Below are 17,208 nucleotides of genomic sequence, written 5' to 3'. Positions count from 1 at the left end.
ACCTGTAAGGTGAGTGTGACTATGATTCCTCCTTTTAGAAATGCAAAAACATAGGCATAAAGAAGTGTAACTTTCCCAGGATCACACAGCTAGTAAGTGGAAGCTAGAACCCCATCCTCAAAGGCTGGCTCTAGACCCTCACCATAGGTAACGTTTGGGGACACCAAAGGCTCTGAGCTAGGATGAAGGAAGTGACTGCATTTGGTTTGGAAATGAAGGCTGGCCCAGAGAGGTCCCAGGGAATCTAAGACCATCCTTCATAGCTTTACAAAGACTTCCCAGTAGACAGGGGGGTTAAAGTGTCTGTGGCTTCTACTTCGCAGCTCTGGAAACAGACTCAGGGAGATCACAGCTACGTGGCATGCCCACAGTTGCAGAGGTCACTGTAGGAGAGTGGAATTTGCACCTGCATTGTACACTATCACGGTAGAGCCAGCATCCAGGAAGGTGTACATGTCTACACCTGCACAGGTGCTTCTGGGTGAGGAAGGTGGGGTGAGCCCCTCCTGAGGAATGTGGTGAGGGAAGGCACCCTTTGTCTTGCTCCAGTGGCTTTCAAGCAGAGAGCCCGGAGTGCTTTGTGGGCCTCCATTCATGCGCTTAGCGCCTGAGCTGCACTGACTGGCTGACAGGCTTCTCCGCCCAGCTCCCAAGGACTGTGTCTCCACTTGCAGGCAAACCAGCGGGGAAATCAGAGTCCACCAGGGAAGCCCTGCTCTTCTCATGGGCCCACACCAGCCTGGTGGGCTTGCTGAAGCGAGTGGTCCACAGAGCACCCAGACCCAAAGCCAGGCCAATGACAAGCCTGTGAGACCGATCCCGTGCTTTCAACACCTTCTCTCATTCAGCCTTGGCAGTGACCCAGCAGAGGAGCCAGGCATGCTTCTTCCTGTGACACAGATGAGGGAACTGAGGCTCAAGGTCAAAGTTGGAAAATGACATTTGGGGAACCTCAAACTAAATCTCCTGGACCTTGTTCCAGGTCTGTCTTTACACATACCATACTGTGTTGAGCACCCACAGCATGTAAATACCAAGCAGAACAGGGACCTTTGGGCCTAAATTGGGCTGGCCCTGGAGAACATGTTCGGGGGCAAACTGCCCGCCCAGTGACTAACATATTCAGGCCACCCAGATGCTGGGTGGATTTCTGGTTCCCTCGTGCACCCCCAATCGCCCTGCTTTCTCTCGCCCAGTCCTCTTCCATAGACTTGACACGTTTATACATGCCACTTCCTGTCCCTGATGTCGCTTCTCCAGCCCCTTCGCCACACCCTACCCTTCAATGCCCCCTGAATACCCACCTCCCATAATGAAACCACGACTGTCATGTGAAAGGAATATGAGGCCGCCCTCTCCATTTGCTCTGTCATCCTTCCTCTTGTTCTAAATCCTGCAGTCCAACTCCATGCATCTGATGAACCCTGTGTCCTTTACTCTTGGGTGTGGCTTCAGCCTTCACACACACACACACACACACACACACACACACACACACACACACACACACTGTACTATGTGCTCAGGGGCATTTGCAGTTATTTTGCCCAAGAAGAGAAAGTTGTGTTAGATAACACCATACCTGAACTCACTGGAGTCATTCCAATGCCTCTGGGTCCAGCTAGGTTGCCATGGTGACAGCCCTAAGGCCTCAGCCAGGTCCTCCTGGATCAGCAGCATTGCTCCAAAGCCCCTTTGCATTCAATGTCTCATCAGGTGTCATCTGTGTCTACAGAAGGCAAGGTTTTCAGCCTGTTTGGCTTTTCCCAGCTCCCTCAGCTGTGCTCTTCCGCGTGTCCAAATTCCCCTCCACCACCTTCATCACATGGTAAATACTGGCCTCCTCTTCCTGTGCCAAGCTCTGTGCTAAGCACTCAGCATGCTTTATCTTCTTAATCTGTGCCACAACCTTATGGATATTTTTATCTGTATTTTACAGATAAGAAAAATGAGACTCAGAGAAAATAACTTGCCCAAGGTTACGTAGCTAATAAGTGGTAGGGGCTGGATTTGAACTACCGCGTTCTTAACCTCTGAGCTCCATCACCTTGTTCAGGTCCTGTGGGCCAGTCAAGGAACCATCCTCAGGGATGCCTGTTTCTTCATGGAGCTCTGCTTTTGAAAACAACTTCCACTGCCATGGTTTATATTTGTGAGGCCTGAGCCAACTCTTGAGTGCATTGAACTTGATCAGAGAATGGATTGTTATTTGAAATAGAAAAAAAACTGAGGGGCCAGCAGGGTGGCGTGTTGGTTAAGAGTTGGCTTGCGAATGTGAGCTCTGAGCATCAGGGCCCCGGTTCGGATCCCACATGAGGGCCAGCGACACTGCGCCCTCTAAAAAAAAACAAAAACAAGAAAAAAAACTGAGGAGTGGCATGATGATTCATTTTACTCTCTTTTTTGAGTAACTATTTACTAAAAGTCTTCTGTGTACCCCCAGCACTATTCTAGGTCTCAAATGAAATATGCAAGACCTCCTGCCCTTGTGAAGCTTACAGTCTGGTAAGTTACATGCCACATGGTGATAAGTGCTAAGAAGAAGGATAAATCCAGGAAGAAGGAGCCCGAGTCCTGAGGGGCATGGGGGGCTGGTACCTCGTTGCCCAGGAAGATGAGTAATGGCCTGAGGCCTCTGCTTCCTGCCTCAAGGCAGAGCATGGTAGTGTTTTAGGGGACTGAGGGCTAAGTGGCTGCCAGTGGTGACATGGAGGCCTAGGTTTAGAAGGGGGCAGTCCATCTGGAGCTCTAGCTCCTGTGGCACAGAATTGCTAAACATGATAACATGCATGGATTCGCTCTCATTACCAGTTGAGTGAAGGAGCCCTTTACGGAATCTGAACCCTAGGCTAGCCCTCTTCTGACCCACCTCCTCTCTCCTCACTGCCCTCCCCCCTCAAATGGGTGTGGCCTAAAACTATGCAGAGTAATTTTACCTAATCCTAAAAAATATAATTAGGAAAGTAAACATGTCAGCCAAAAGAGTCGTATACTGCATTTTAAAATCAAATGTAAATGATTACAAAACATCATAGTGGGAGAGAGAAGGAAATGGACACTTATTGATGGCCTCCTAAGTACCAGTACCTATTTTCTCATTTAAACCCACCCTCACCGCAAACCGGTGACCTGGGCATTATCATTCCTATTTTGTACAACAAGACCTAAAAAGATAAAGTAACTTTACCAAAGTTACATAAATTACAAGGTTGGGTTTTTAACCCACATGTGTCTGACTCCAAAGTCTGTGCTATTTGTTTCTCCAGCACGTCCCCACTTAGCCATTTATGTAGAAAGAGTAACTGTGGGCAAACTACTTAACCGTCCATTGCCTCCGTTTCCCATCTATAAAATGGGTATGATGCTGATAGCTAACTTACCCATCTACCTCACAGTTCTATTCTGGTGGTCTCCTGAGCTCATGCATAACAAAGGCCTTTAGAAACTTTAAGGCACTGTGAATACACAGTGTTAAGCCTCACCTTGAATTTAGAAGTCACTATGACTTTTCTACTATCTAACCTTGTTGTGATCCAGCGGTACATTTCAAGTTAGCCCATCAAGTTTATTTTCCACATTCCCGTTCTAATGTGCTTAGTCTCTGGGTACTTGCTGGCTCTAAATTGTGTCACCTGTATTGCTCTCTTGCCAGCAACTACTATCTCCTCTTCCATAGCTGTCTCTCAGACTTGCTTCTTACTGCTGAGTTGTAGGTATTCCAAAATGGCCTTCCTTCTGGGACCCCAAGGGAGTACTCCACATACACTCCTTTCCAGCCATGTGATGGTAAATGTTTAATAATCAGCTTTCCAAGTGTAAAACTGACATGAATATTGGTGAATAATTTCATTTACAATAATACATAAGACAAAAGTGAGACGAGAAAGATGGATTTCAGAACTTCACTCATTTGTCAATGACAGGAGTGACTTCTTTGCTGAATTGGATAATCATTTTTGAATACCACAAGGCTATTGATTACCTCAGTGCTTTGTGTTATTCACAATGTCATTGCTCCAGATACGACCCACTTTTATGTTTAATCTACTTTATTAACATTTTCCCTATCACTTTCTTAAGTCTAGACAATCAACAAAACAAACCAAGCCCTGGTTTCCAGAGTTGGCCCATTTCTGCTGTGTAAATATTCTCACCGTGGCTGATTTCAAGCTACACAATGTGATGTTACTAAACGCGGAATTGGGAAGAGATGCACAGTATGGCATATTCACCATATTGATATAATTCACATATAACTCAAGAGCACAGATAAAAGTAAATTTCAGCAAAATATTATGATGTGATCTGTTTTTAGTATTTATTACATTTGTTTTTAGCATAATTTAATTATAAGTTTATATCATTTCATTTTTCATAATGGCTGTGTTTAACAACCAGCTCACAAAATTCCTGGAAATTAAAAATCAGCCAATACACCCAGCTCCGGCACACCACTGTCCCTCCCCTTCTTCCTATTAGCCCCCGTGGGCTTCATGCCAGCTGATGGCCACACCTTTTGTTAAATAGGTCTAGCTAGTCCAGGTCCACATGAATCAAGAGAACATTATTCAATGCTCAGCCTCTCCAAATAAGCAACGTCGACGGCTTCAGTCCAGTGGAGTGACTTAATGATCTGTTTCCTTCAATAAACTGTGATTTCTGAACTTAATTCAGATACCTGAGCGTCGCTGTAAGCTGAGAGTGAGGACCGAAGGCGTTCATGATGTAATATACTAGGTTTAAACTTGGCAAGCAGATGACTTTGTGAGAAATGGATTTTCTTAGGCCAATTTTAGGAGTTTGGGGTGTTTTTTTAAAAGTTAAGCCAAGGCAAAAAATAACCCTTGCAACACATCGCTTCACAGCTGGTCAGCCTGGGAGAAGCTATTCTGGGATGTCCAAGCTAAGGTGCCTCTTTAGACTCTAGGCAAACTGGAATCAGGACGTGGGGTTTCTATTCCTGTCTGTATCCAGGGCTTGCTTTTTGCCTGGCTGGTGCCTCAGTTTACCCTCTGGCAAAATCAAATCAACAGCCTTTGCAGAGGACATTAGACTTGAGCAATGGGGAGTAAGAAAGATAGTTGCTAGGGTTTACTAGAAGGTTTGGAGTGTCCACTTGAGGTGTTCTTAGTCAGTGGAGACTCTAGGAGAGGCACGTTTTAGGTGGGATTTTATAAGAAATGACACATGAGAAAGGTTTACCAGAGAAGAGCAGGAGGAAGAATAGAAGCAACATGAGGGAGGAGGGGAGCCTCCAGGCAACATCCAGCGAAGACATTGGGCCAGAAGCTAGAGGAAACTCTGTCCAGTGTTCCATTCTCTAGGAGAGTGCTCGCAAACGTTAAGTAACAAAAGAACAGGCAGGTGAGGTGGGGCTAGTGGTGCCTTTTGTGTGGGTTTGATGGGATAGCTCCCTGAGTAGGAAAAGAAGGTGATCAAAGACACGATTCTGAGCCTTGAGTGGAAGATGATTAGGGAGTGGGCAAAGCTGGAGGCAATACCAGCCTCAAAAAACACCCCTGTGATATCGTGTCCTGGGCTGCTGTATAAATCACATCTCTCCTGTTCATCAAATGATATCATAGTTCTCATGGAACAAACCTTTCTCCTCTGTTCAAAGCTTGAGCCGGCGCTTTGGATGAAGAAGCATTAGAAGTGATCACTGCATACTTCTTACAGTTTCTTCCCAAGCCTTGGACCTCTAACATCTCACTTTTCTTACTAGCCACCTAAGGGGAGAGGATACTACCCTAATTTTAACATTGGAGCACCTGAGACCTACAGATGTTAAATGACTTGCTCCAGGTCACAGCTGAGGCTTCAACCCATCACTTGGCCACAAATCTTGTACCTCATCTCCATCAATATGGCTCTGTCAAACCTAACTAGCTAGTCAATTTTTCCCATCCATAGGCCAGACACCTCTTGATAAATAAACAAAAAGCCAATTGATCTCTAAAAACACTAATAGGCCAGTTCCAGTTGTCAAAAACGCTACAAACTAAAAAGAGTCTCTTCCAGAAGTTCTATGAGAAGCCCAAGGATTCTACACTCCAAAGCCAGAGAAATTTGGATTTCCTCTATAAAGAGACAGCCCCTCCCTGTTTAGAACGTACCCTTCCTCATGAAGCGAGTTCCATGTTTTGTAATAACTTTTGCTTACAACACAAAATTGTCATAGATTATGGAAACACACAGGCCTTGGGAAAAAAAAAGGTCCCGAGGCCCCTGGAAGTCATTATGCCTTCCTTTAGCAATTGCTGAGTTAAGCACCAAAAATATGGTTCCCATCTTGCTCCCTTCCCCCATCCCCACCCCCTACACACACATACACGATCTGCTGGACATATGTTCAGAAGAAAGCAGGGACATGGGGGGTGGGAGAAGAAGATTCACATGTCATGAGTCAAGAGTTTGAGCGTTTGAAAAGAAAAAGTGGGAGAGGGCGTGGAGTTTGCAGCCCTGGAAATGGAATAGCCAAAGGATTTATTGCCTTTGAGTATCTCATGAGGCATTTTTTTAATAAAAATCTGTAGCTTATGGCTTTCTTTTTCTCTTTTTTTTGTATAGGGCCGTAAACAAGAGCTCCGAAAGGGGAAGGAAGCCAGAGAAAGCCAGCTCCATTAGTCACGCAGCTGCATATCCTGTCACAAAGGACCCCAGTTGAGTAATCGCCCAAAATATGCCTGTTATTTTTTTTCTGTCAGAAAAAAATGGGGCCTGCCAAAATGTACTGTAAAAAAGAAAAAAAAATCTGGTCTCTCATCCCCAGAGGGGGAAAGGAAAAGAAAGAAGAAACAGGCATAACTTCTCAGCACTCTTCAAACCCGCTTTCCAACTTATCTTTAAAAGAAACAGCTTTCAGACTCTTCACAGTGATGGATCCTGGATTGGGAAAAGCTGGCTCCGTGAGATGCTCCAAGTCTCAGAGTCCTTGCCGTTATAATACACGGTGCCTAAAAAAGCGCCTAGAAACGGGAAGGATGGTAGGAGAGGGTGTGATGGGGACAGCACCAAGGGGAGAGGGAAACAAATGGAAAGGGGCCAGTGTACTGAAAAGTCCTTTGATGGACTATAAGTGGGTGAGCTAATTGTCCCATAGGGAACCTGTGGCAGCCCACACCAGTTCTGAGAGCATCGTATGAGACCAGCCAGTGGCCAAGCATGCTTCGTAAGCTTTTCTGATGGCCTCAGCAAAACCACCATCATCTCAGGCCTCCACCATGCCCTAGGTTGTTTGGGCCACAGATTCAACAACAATAATTTGTGTGGAAGGACGTCTGACTCTGGTAAGGTCTGTAGAGCAGGGGCTGTGGAAGAACCAGAGCTGCCTATAACCTCAGGTGTTTTCCTAGATTGGCTTTCCAAAACCCTTGGTCGATAGGCTCCTGGGGGGAAAGCGAGGCACAGCAAACAAAACTGTTCTAAAGCCTGGTTCAGCCACTGTCTGTCTCACTCTCTCAGTCCCATGGCTCTCAGGGACCAGGACATAAAGGATGGTCAGTCTAAGCACAAAGCACTCTTGGAAAGTCACCGTTTCCCTCTTATTCACATTCTGATCCAGTCAAAGTTGTCTCTGGGGAAGGGGACTTTCTAAATCCAGATGACAAAAAAAAAAGCAGGAAGCCTTCTCCTTAAGAAAGAGAACAGAGCCTCACAGGGGAGGAGCAAGGCAGATGCAATGCTCCTTTTGCTCTGGGCCCTCCAGACCCCGTCCTAGGGGAGAGAGCCCCTCCCTGTCGCAGCTCCACAGGGCCAGGCTGGGGGAAGGCCCTTTCCAGGAGCTTCCCCAGCAACCTGGGTTCTAACACTTGGCTTCTTGGCAGTTGTGGGCAGAGGGAACTCCAGTGCCAAAGACCAAGTTAATGCCCCTGCTGATCAATGCAGGAAGGCTCCATTTTACCAAAGCCAGGGCCCTTCCTGGCTCTCAGAGGCCTTTGAGCTCTGCCTATCCGGTCTGAGGCACAGTCTCAGAGCCAGGCCTTAGCTTCCCCTCAGAGAGCTAATTGACACCTAAAGCCATCCAAAAGATGCTTAAAAAGAGACACAATATGGCTTCCTGCAGAGAACTGGCCTGTGAGTTGAAAGGGCAGATTCTCCTGGCTTCATAGTTGACATGCTGTGGAATTTCAGACACCTCAAGTGAACGCTCTGTGACTATTTTTTTCCTCCCTTCAAGATTTACCAGCTATTAATCGTGGCCCCTATATGCCTGAAACATGCAAGATGCTGGGCATGCAATGGCGAACAACACAGAGGTAGCCCCTTTCTTCTTGTGAAACCTGGATAACGTTTCCCATACTTTCTGCAGCCTGTAATTTCTTGCGTTTCCTGAAACCAGCTCCTTGGGTTGGTGAGTTTGAGGGTTGAGGATGGGACAGGAACAAATACAACAAAAAATAAACACACACCACAATTTAAAAAAAAAGAAACAAAGTAAACTAATACTAGCATTTCCAAAATGCTTGTAGATTAGAGGACAGTCCCTTAGCAACCTGATCATAACGAAAATTCTACCAGGGCATCTGGAATTTACTGTTAGACATTCCAGCTTATTGGGAAATGAAAAGGGCCAAGACCACCTCATGATTCACAAACTATATTAATATTAATGCCCATCACCTAGCTCATGTTAAACTCCAGTTACTGGACTAGCCTGTAGGGACTGTCCTTCCTCACCTCAGCTTTAGTTGCAGGAAGTACCTGAGGGGCTATTGCCTCCCTCAGGGCTCAGTTCCTTCTATAGCTCAGGTCCTATGTATAAACCGTGAATAGAAATCAGAAATGCCAACACAGGCTGGTTAACTAATGTTCCTGGGCTGACAGACCTGGCACATGAACGCAGAAGTCATGTTACTGTCCTCAAATCGCAGGTGAATGAGGTCTCTGGAGGTGCCCACCCCTACATGGATTTCCCTTTGTGGTAGCCGTGACATCTGAGTCATTGTGCGTGGGGCCACCATTTAGCCTTCCCCTCTCCCCTTCCTGTGCCCCAGAAGGGGACCGGAGGCGGGTCCTCGTAGCAGAGAAGTCTCCAGTTCCTCTGAGCTCCCGCCAACATTTCTCAGCTATGTCAGGCCTTGCAAGCTTGCGGTTTACAGACGCCCAGGTGATGAGGTCTTCCTCAGCCTCCGTCCCTCTCTCATTAGCCCCTTGATGTTTCTAAGCTAACAAGGTCATCATCTTCCAGGCTGTGGAGAACATGCCTGCTAGCTACATGTTCCAAGCAGCTGACTAAGATGCCCTGTGGTCTCTGGTCTGAGGGCAGAGGGGGTCGCTGAAATGACTCACTAGCTCTGCCCCTATCCTTTGGGGAGCTCTACCCTGTAAGCAAAAGACCTTCAACAGAAGGGTACAGATGGAAGGCTGAGAGGAAAAAGCTCTAAGTGCCCAACAAACCATACCCCAAACAAAAGGAGAGATCAGTGGTCTCTTTCACCTATCAGGGCTCCAGGGTCCTGTGTGCCAGCCTCTGCTTAGGAATCGGAGCCCAGCGATGTTGATCCCGCATGCTGGTGAGAAGGGAGCATAAGAGGAAGTCTCACGAGGCTCTCCAAGTCCTCTCGCCAGCCTCTTCCTCGGTGCCCTCCGCACTGATGCTGGGGGGTGATGTAGCCTTCAAGTGTGAGACGAGTCAGTGCCTGACAAAGCACTTACTGACCAAGGAAAAATTAACTTCAGGTGCAGCAGGAAAGGTCTGGTACCAAGAATGTCTGGGGTTTTGAGACACTGGAAAAGATTGCCTAATAATGTAATAGGCTCTCTTCCCTGGAAATATCTGAAAATAGGATAAGTACTCTCCAATCTTGGATAGATCAGCATTGCCTTGAGATGAGGGGATGGTTACGTTGACCCATGGAGAGAGCTTGCCAGGACCTTTAAGTCCATGAGATGGTACATTTTCATATGAAGAAAGAAAAGTTTTTATTGTGATAATAAAAAAATTAAATTTGTCATCTTAACCATTATTAAGGCACAGTTCAGAGGCATTACATATATTCACATTATTGCGCAACTATCATCGTCCATCTGCAGAACTGTTTCATTTTCCCAGCCAAAGCTTTGCACCCCTTAAATACCACCTCCCCATACCCTTGCTCCCCAGCCCCTGGCAACCACCATCTACTTTCTGTCTCTATGAATTTGACTACTCTAGGTACCTCATGTTAATGGAGTCATACAGTGTTTATCTTTTTGTGTGTGTGACTGACTTATTTCACTTAGCAAGGTCCATCCAGGTTTTGTATGGGTCAGAATTTCATTCCTTTTTAAGGCTGAATAATATTCCATTGCATTTATACGCCACATTTTATCTGTTCGCCTGTAATGACATTTGAGTTGTTTCCACCTTTTGGCTATTGTGGATAACACTACTATGAACATGGCTGTATAAATAGCTGTTCAAGTCCCCTGGAACTGCATGAGGAAAAACGCTAGAAGATAAAAGCATTGTGCCCCAGGAGAAAAGATGTCAATATGCTCATATCATGATTCTGTATGGAGAACAGACATTTTTAAAAATCAAGCTACAACCAGGCTTAGGTAAAAGGAGTAAGGAATCACGGAAGAGGGAGCTAGTGGGTTCCTGGATCAGTTAGGAAAGGCTTCACAGAGGAGATGAAATCTGAGCTGGATTCTGACAGATGACTAGGAGTTTGCCTGGTAGAAAAAAAAATGGTGAAAAGGAAAAGAAATGACCCTTTTTTAAAAAAAAGAATAGACAGGAGGTGACCAGTTAGCTCAGTTGGTTAGAGTGTGGTGCTGATAAAACCAGGGTTGCTGGTTTGATCCCCCCATGGGCCACTGTGAGCTACGCCCTCCCTAAAAGAGTAAACTATGCCATTGTAGCGTGAAAGCAATGTGCAACCAATGACCATGGCTGTTCCCCAATACTTTTTTTTTAAAGAATAGACAAAACGTTAAATGAACACATACTTTGACTCTGCAGCTGTGCTGGTAAGAATTCCTCTGAATGCTTACATGTCCAAAGATCCTCACTGCAGCAATGTTTGTAAGACTTATAAACTGTAAGCAGCTCGGTGCCCATCCCTAGGGCACTGGTTAAATAAACTATGTGGTGCAGCCATACTATGAATTAATATGCAACCATTAAAAAGAACAAAGGGGGTCTCCTTGTGCTTATGTGGTGAGAATCATCGACTTATTTTTAATGGAAAAAAAATGTCAGTATACACTCACATTCTTTTCCTAGAAGCACACACACACACACACACACACACACACACACACACACACACACACACCTATTTAGCAATCATTACCTTTGGGAGGAACAACTGTGGTTTGAGAGGAGAGAAACTTAACGTTTCGTGTTATACCTTCCTATGCTTGTTTTTTATTTTTTTAGCTGTGTGCATGTATTGCATTAAAAGGAATGTTAACAGGACTCTCAGGGTGATAGGATTATGGGCCATTTTTATATTCTTTATGCTTTCCTTATTTAAAATATTTTAAAGAGGAAAGCAGCTATGTTTCTGGAATGGTTTAGTCCCACTGGCACCTAAAGGCAAAAGGATGGAGTAGATCCTTAAAGGGCCAGTCATCAGGAGTTTCTCTTAGAACTTCGCAAGAATTTCTTTCAAGACAGAATGGTGTCCTCATAGTCTGAAGAGAAACACCAAGGGGCAGTGATTAGAGGAATAGGCCAAAAGTTTAGAGCAAGGAAAGCGTGGAGTCAGGTGAGCTCCCAGGCTACCTGCCCAGCTGTCTAGGGGACCTAGGGGACCTCCACCTCTTCTGCGCCTTCTGCCCTCTGCGTGGGTACCCACATCTCAGGGACAGAGACCAAGCCACACAGGGTTAACCCTGTGCTTTGCTTCACTGAGCATATGAAGGAGAGCTGGGGGGAGACAGAGGCGCCCAGCCCAGCCCCCCTCCAGGCAGCATAATAAAATGCAGGTGTTTTCACAGTTGCATTACTGGGCAGGGAAGAAAGAGTCTGAACTGCAGCGAGCATATAGAAACATAGAAACAAGAGCTGAGTGTGGTGGGGGAAAATGTGCCTGGGAATAATGAGAAAGCATTTTGGAAAGAGGGCTGGCTTTGAGGTTAAGAGGAATGCAGCAGTTTCTGGCACAGGCCTACCCTATCACTGTGTGTGTGTGTGTGTGTGTGTGTGTGTGTGTGTGTGTGTGTGTGTGTGTGTGTGTGTGTGTGTGTGTGTGTGTGTGTGTGTGTGTGTGTGTGTGTGTGTGTGTGTGTGTGTACACACACAGGCTCCTGTTCTCATGCACACACAAAGGCTCACACACACCACCACCACCACCACAAATCTTTTCCCAGCAACACCTCAGACAACACAAATTTGGCCTTCACTCGCTTTGACCCCGGATTGGTTCTGACATCTCCTTGCAACTGTGGTCTGTCTTTTTTCTCCTGCCTTCCTCGCTCAGACCCCAAACCCACGCACCTCCTCCTTTCCCATCCATCATCTTTCCCTTTCTGGGTCCTTTGGTGGACTATCTTGCCTGCCCCCATGTCTTAACACCCCCTTAGCTGCTTCCAAGACGGCATTTTGTAAGCCTAACTCCCCACCCCCTTTCCCAAGCCCCACCTACCCAGCCATGGCGGGGAGAGGGAAGAGAAAAACGGCACCTCTGCCCTGGGCTTCTAGAAGCCAAGCAGCTGGGTTGGTGTTGCCTGGCTCCTACTCCTTCAGCTCAGGTGACATGCTCTGGAGTTGTGTAATAGAATTTAATTTAACCTGAGACTAGAGGTGGGAGAGGCATGATAAAGCAGGCACCAAGGAGCCTCCCACCTGCTGGCCGCCCCAAGGGCAAGAGAGGGCCTGGAGGCGGCTGCAGCTCTGTGAGAAGCCGGGCCTGCCCAGGGTCCTTTGCCCCTCGTCCCCCAGGGGGAGTGGAGGGTGGCATACAAAGAAATCACTGCTTTACCCTTGCATTCTAGGGACTCTCAGCTTGCCCTGAGTTAAAAGAGCTGAAAGTGGGCTATTTCTGAGATTTGTTTAGTTGACTCCTTGTCTGAGACCTACTGTAAGCATGATGTTCTGACACAGGAGAAGGCTTCGGGAGGTCTGGGCAGACCCCTGGGGCCATGCTTGGTCCAAGGTGAGTTGGTGTCTAAGTGGGAGGCGCAAGTGGAAGTGACGCTTCTCCAAATGGACATGTGTTCCTGATTCCTGAGGTCGGGGGTGGGGGTGGGGAGATGTGTTGGGGGCTCAGAAGAAGCCCCTGTCACTGGCTGCCCAGCTTACTCTGAGTGTCTGTGTATGTGAACCCCGAGCCCACTGAGCCAGAACCTATGTGGGGCAAAAGGCCAGCCCGGCGGTATGATAAGTGCATTCCCCAGAATCCAGCACCCCAAGGTCAGAGGAGGACAGGGGGTGCAAAGAGCTTGTTAGCTGTCCTCCGCCCTCACCTGTCTGAAAGGTGAGGAGCAAGATCTTAGACCAGCGGTTCTCAACCTGTGGGTCGCGACCCCTTTGGGGGTCGAACGACCCTTTCACAGGGGTCGCCTAAGACCATCGGAAAACAAAAAGATATTTACATTACGATTCATAACAGTAGCAAAATTACAGTTATAGAGTAGCAACGAAAATAATTTTATGGTTGGGGGTCACCACAACATGAGGAACTGTATGAAGGGGTCGCAGCATTAGGAAGGTTGAGAACCGCTGCTCTAGAGGATCAGGTTTTATTTTCTCAGCTCCCATCCTTTACCACCCTCACCTGCTTCAAAACTAAAACAAAAAAACACGGAGTAGAGCAGGGGTACACAGGCAGCAAATTCTCTCCCCACTCATCCTGTCCAAAGCCTACAGGTGGCCCAAGTGGCCGTTTGGTGGAGGCAGGACTAGCCTCTGCTGTGGGCACTACATTCGGAAGCTCTAGGAAATCCCACTACACAGCAAAGTTACTGGAGTGCTGTCCCAGGCCCAGAATTCAACATTTTGCCTCACAAGTCCAAGACCTGGACTTGTCACTTGTAGCAATAACAGCGGGAACCACCCTGAATCCAGGTTGCTGGATCACCTCACCAGCGCCAAGTGGCCTTGGGGCTTCTTGTGTCAAGACACCCAGCCTGGCCTCCCTTCTGGGAGCAAGATGGGGGGAGCCAAGTATCCTCAGATCCCCACCCTGTCTGAAAATTGATGGAGCCCTCAGGCATTGTTCCTTCACACACACCCCCTACCCCTCACCCCCTGTGATGAAGAGTGCTTCCAGGAGCAGATGTTTCTAATGAGGGCCCAGACTAGGCCCCCGAGGTAACAGGCAAGCCCTGCCACCCTGGCTCCCATGGACGGGCGCAGCTCCCCCTTCCCCCATCTCCCATTCCTCCACCCCCACCCCGCCTCAGAAAGCAGGAGCTATCAAGTGAGCGAATGGGACACATACTCTCTTGAATTCTCAGCTCCTTTCAGGAAATTGCCAAGTTGGCCCTTGGCTTTCTCTCCTTCCTAGCGCCCCGCTCTGTTTCCATAGCAACCGCCTCCCCATCCTTGGGAGCCTCTCCCCAGGCCTGCCTGCCCCTCCTCTCCACCGCCTTCCGCGTCTCATCTGTCTGGGTGGGAGTCAGGATTAGAGTTCGTCAGGGCCGCGGATGCTTTTCCCAGGGCCGCTGGGCCTTCGTGATCCCTTTGCGCCCCTGCCCCAGGCTTTTCAAGTACCCAGACTTAATGACTGGCCCTGGGTTTCCTCCTCTTCCCTTTCTCTGCCTCCAATAAAGCCAGAGAATTAACCCAGGTTTTAAGTGCCTCGTTTCCAAGCTGCATATCAAAGGGGGCTTCCCCAAGCTGCTTCTGCATTTCAAAGGGGCTGATTTATCGCTTTCACTTAAATCGGCACATTTTGGGGGAAGAGTTTTACCCAGAGGTCAAACCCTAGAAAAACAAACGGATCACGGTTCACCCCCTCCTGGGGTGCTGTGGGCTGTTAGTATATAAACTGCAAGGGGTGGGGGTCAGGTAAGGGAGCTGGCTGCTGGCACTTCTCAGAAGCTTAGGGCAGGTCCTGCAGGGGATAGCTTGGGCCCCAGAGCCCTTCTGTTGCCTCCTGTTGTAAGGAAAGGAGGGATGCAAGGAACCATTCCTGCCACTGGCCAGGTCCTAATGTCCTTTTCCTACTCCCTCCTCCTCTTCCGGGAACCCTAACCTGTGTCCTGAGCCTGGGTTAGCAATTCCAAACCAAAAGCACTCACTGCCCCAGTGACTCTACCCTCCAATATCACCCTGGCCCCTGTGCTTCCCTGATTCATTTCCTTTCTCCAGCTCTCACTGCGAACCTGTGCAGGCCTTTACTATTCGGCCGCTGTACAGCTGAGTCACTGAGTCACCCGCACTCCTGCTCACTTTGGTCCTCACAGTGAAACATCGCCCACACCCTTCCTTCCCATATCCACCCACACACATCCACTCACTCTCTCCCCACCCCTGCTACCATTTCCATGCCCCCTCCCACCCAACCTCAACTCAATAAATTGTTCTTATTATTTCCTGTTCCCCCAAACTCTGGAACCTTTCCTTCCTGTCTGTCGCTGCTGCCCCTGAACAGACTCTCCAATCTCAGGGCAGAGTACAAGGTCCTTCCGCTAATGTAACCCAGACCCAATTCTCAGGGCAGCAGGGAATTTCTTTGGGCATGAAGTCCCCACCAAATATGCAAGCCCTGCATTAGACGGGCCAGAAAAGCCACAGGCAAACAGCCATGAAGAAGTTCTTGGAGGAGGCTGGCAGGTGACAGAGCATCTTGAGGAACTTCTTAGCAATGAGGGCAGGGAGAGGAGAAGCGCCCAAATGCGATCTCTGGAGAGGACAGCCTGAGTAAGGTTCTCAGAGGCAGGTTTCCTTTTCTCATTTGTTCATTTGTTTACTCACAGGACCGTTTATGGAGTGCCTACTGTGTGCCAAATGCAGCAGGAGTTCCCGAGGGGGTCACTCTGGAGCAGGAGAATTAGATAGTAGGGTCAACAGTTAATTAAAGTGCAATTAGATTAACCCTTTCTCCCACAAAGAGGTGGCAATGCACTGAGATTGTCTAACTGTCTCTATGGGGATCCAGGGAAGACTCCAGACAGGGGATCTGATTTGAGTTTGAAAGATGAATAGGAGCTTATCAGAGAAACAAGCGTATTCCAGGCAGAGGGAACAGTAGGTGCAAAGACATGGAGGCATCCAAGCCCCAACTCAAGTGCTGCCAGCACACGAGAATGTGGAGGGGTATAAGCCTGGAAAGAGATGAGGGAAAATGTGGCGGAAGCTACACAGGACATAACAATGTGTGTAGACAAGGGGGTGGGAAAAAGTGGGGGCAGCATGCGTGAAAATGTGGCTGATGCCCCATGCCAGCTACAGAGCAGCCTTTAGAATTTTATAGAAGAAATTCCCTGGACGGGGTCGGACTAAGGTCCCTCCCAGTGCCATGTTTTATGATGCCACAGCTGGTGCCCCAAAGCCCACCCAGTCAGCATTTTAGCTTCCTATTGCAAAGGCAATAAATATCCCAGCCCCTGACCCAGCCCTGGCCAGGCAAACCATTTATAGCAGGTCTCCCATATCTGCAGCCCATGTCCTCTAGAAGGAGCCCAGGCTCTCTGCAGAGTGAACTGTCCTGGGCATGGGACTTCCAAAGTTACAGAAGGAGATGGGGAGCAGAACAAAGATCAGGGCAGGGTCTCCGAGCCCTCATCTTTAGGATGCTCCTCAAGACCCAGGAGGGGAATAACCTGCAGTTCACACATGTCACATGAAAACATAGACTTTGTGCAATAGATACATTCCCTCAAACTGTCCGGGGGTTAAAATCATGCAATTTAAGTGTTGGGGAGGAAAAAATTTCCTTCTAGTCTAGAATCTTTGGCTGGTCTAATAATTAAATTGACACAAAACAAATTAACAGGAGAAAAATAAATTTAATTTTGTACGTATGGGAGCCCCATAAACATATAAGCCTCAAAGGCAGTCAGTTGGGCAGTTGAGTCTCATATGCCTTCCTGAGCTAAGAAATGGAATAGACGGCTGAGGTTTCAAAGGAGAGGAGAGCGATTCCCAAGATGATAAGAAGAGCAGATGTTTGGTAATTAGATGTTTGCATTGCTGGGCAGCTGTCTTTCAGATACACGTTATCTCCGGTCATAGTTCTCTTTCTGGGCCAGGCTCCCTATCTAAATACTTTTAGGCAGTTAAGGGAGAGCTACAAGTTTTTCCTGAGTCATCTGGGTCTTGATTGCTTT

This window comes from Hipposideros armiger, unplaced genomic scaffold (genome assembly GCF_001890085.2).
Source record: "Hipposideros armiger isolate ML-2016 unplaced genomic scaffold, ASM189008v1 scaffold_59, whole genome shotgun sequence".
Lineage (NCBI taxonomy): Eukaryota > Metazoa > Chordata > Mammalia > Chiroptera > Hipposideridae > Hipposideros > Hipposideros armiger.
This window is presented reverse-complemented; position numbering follows the sequence as displayed.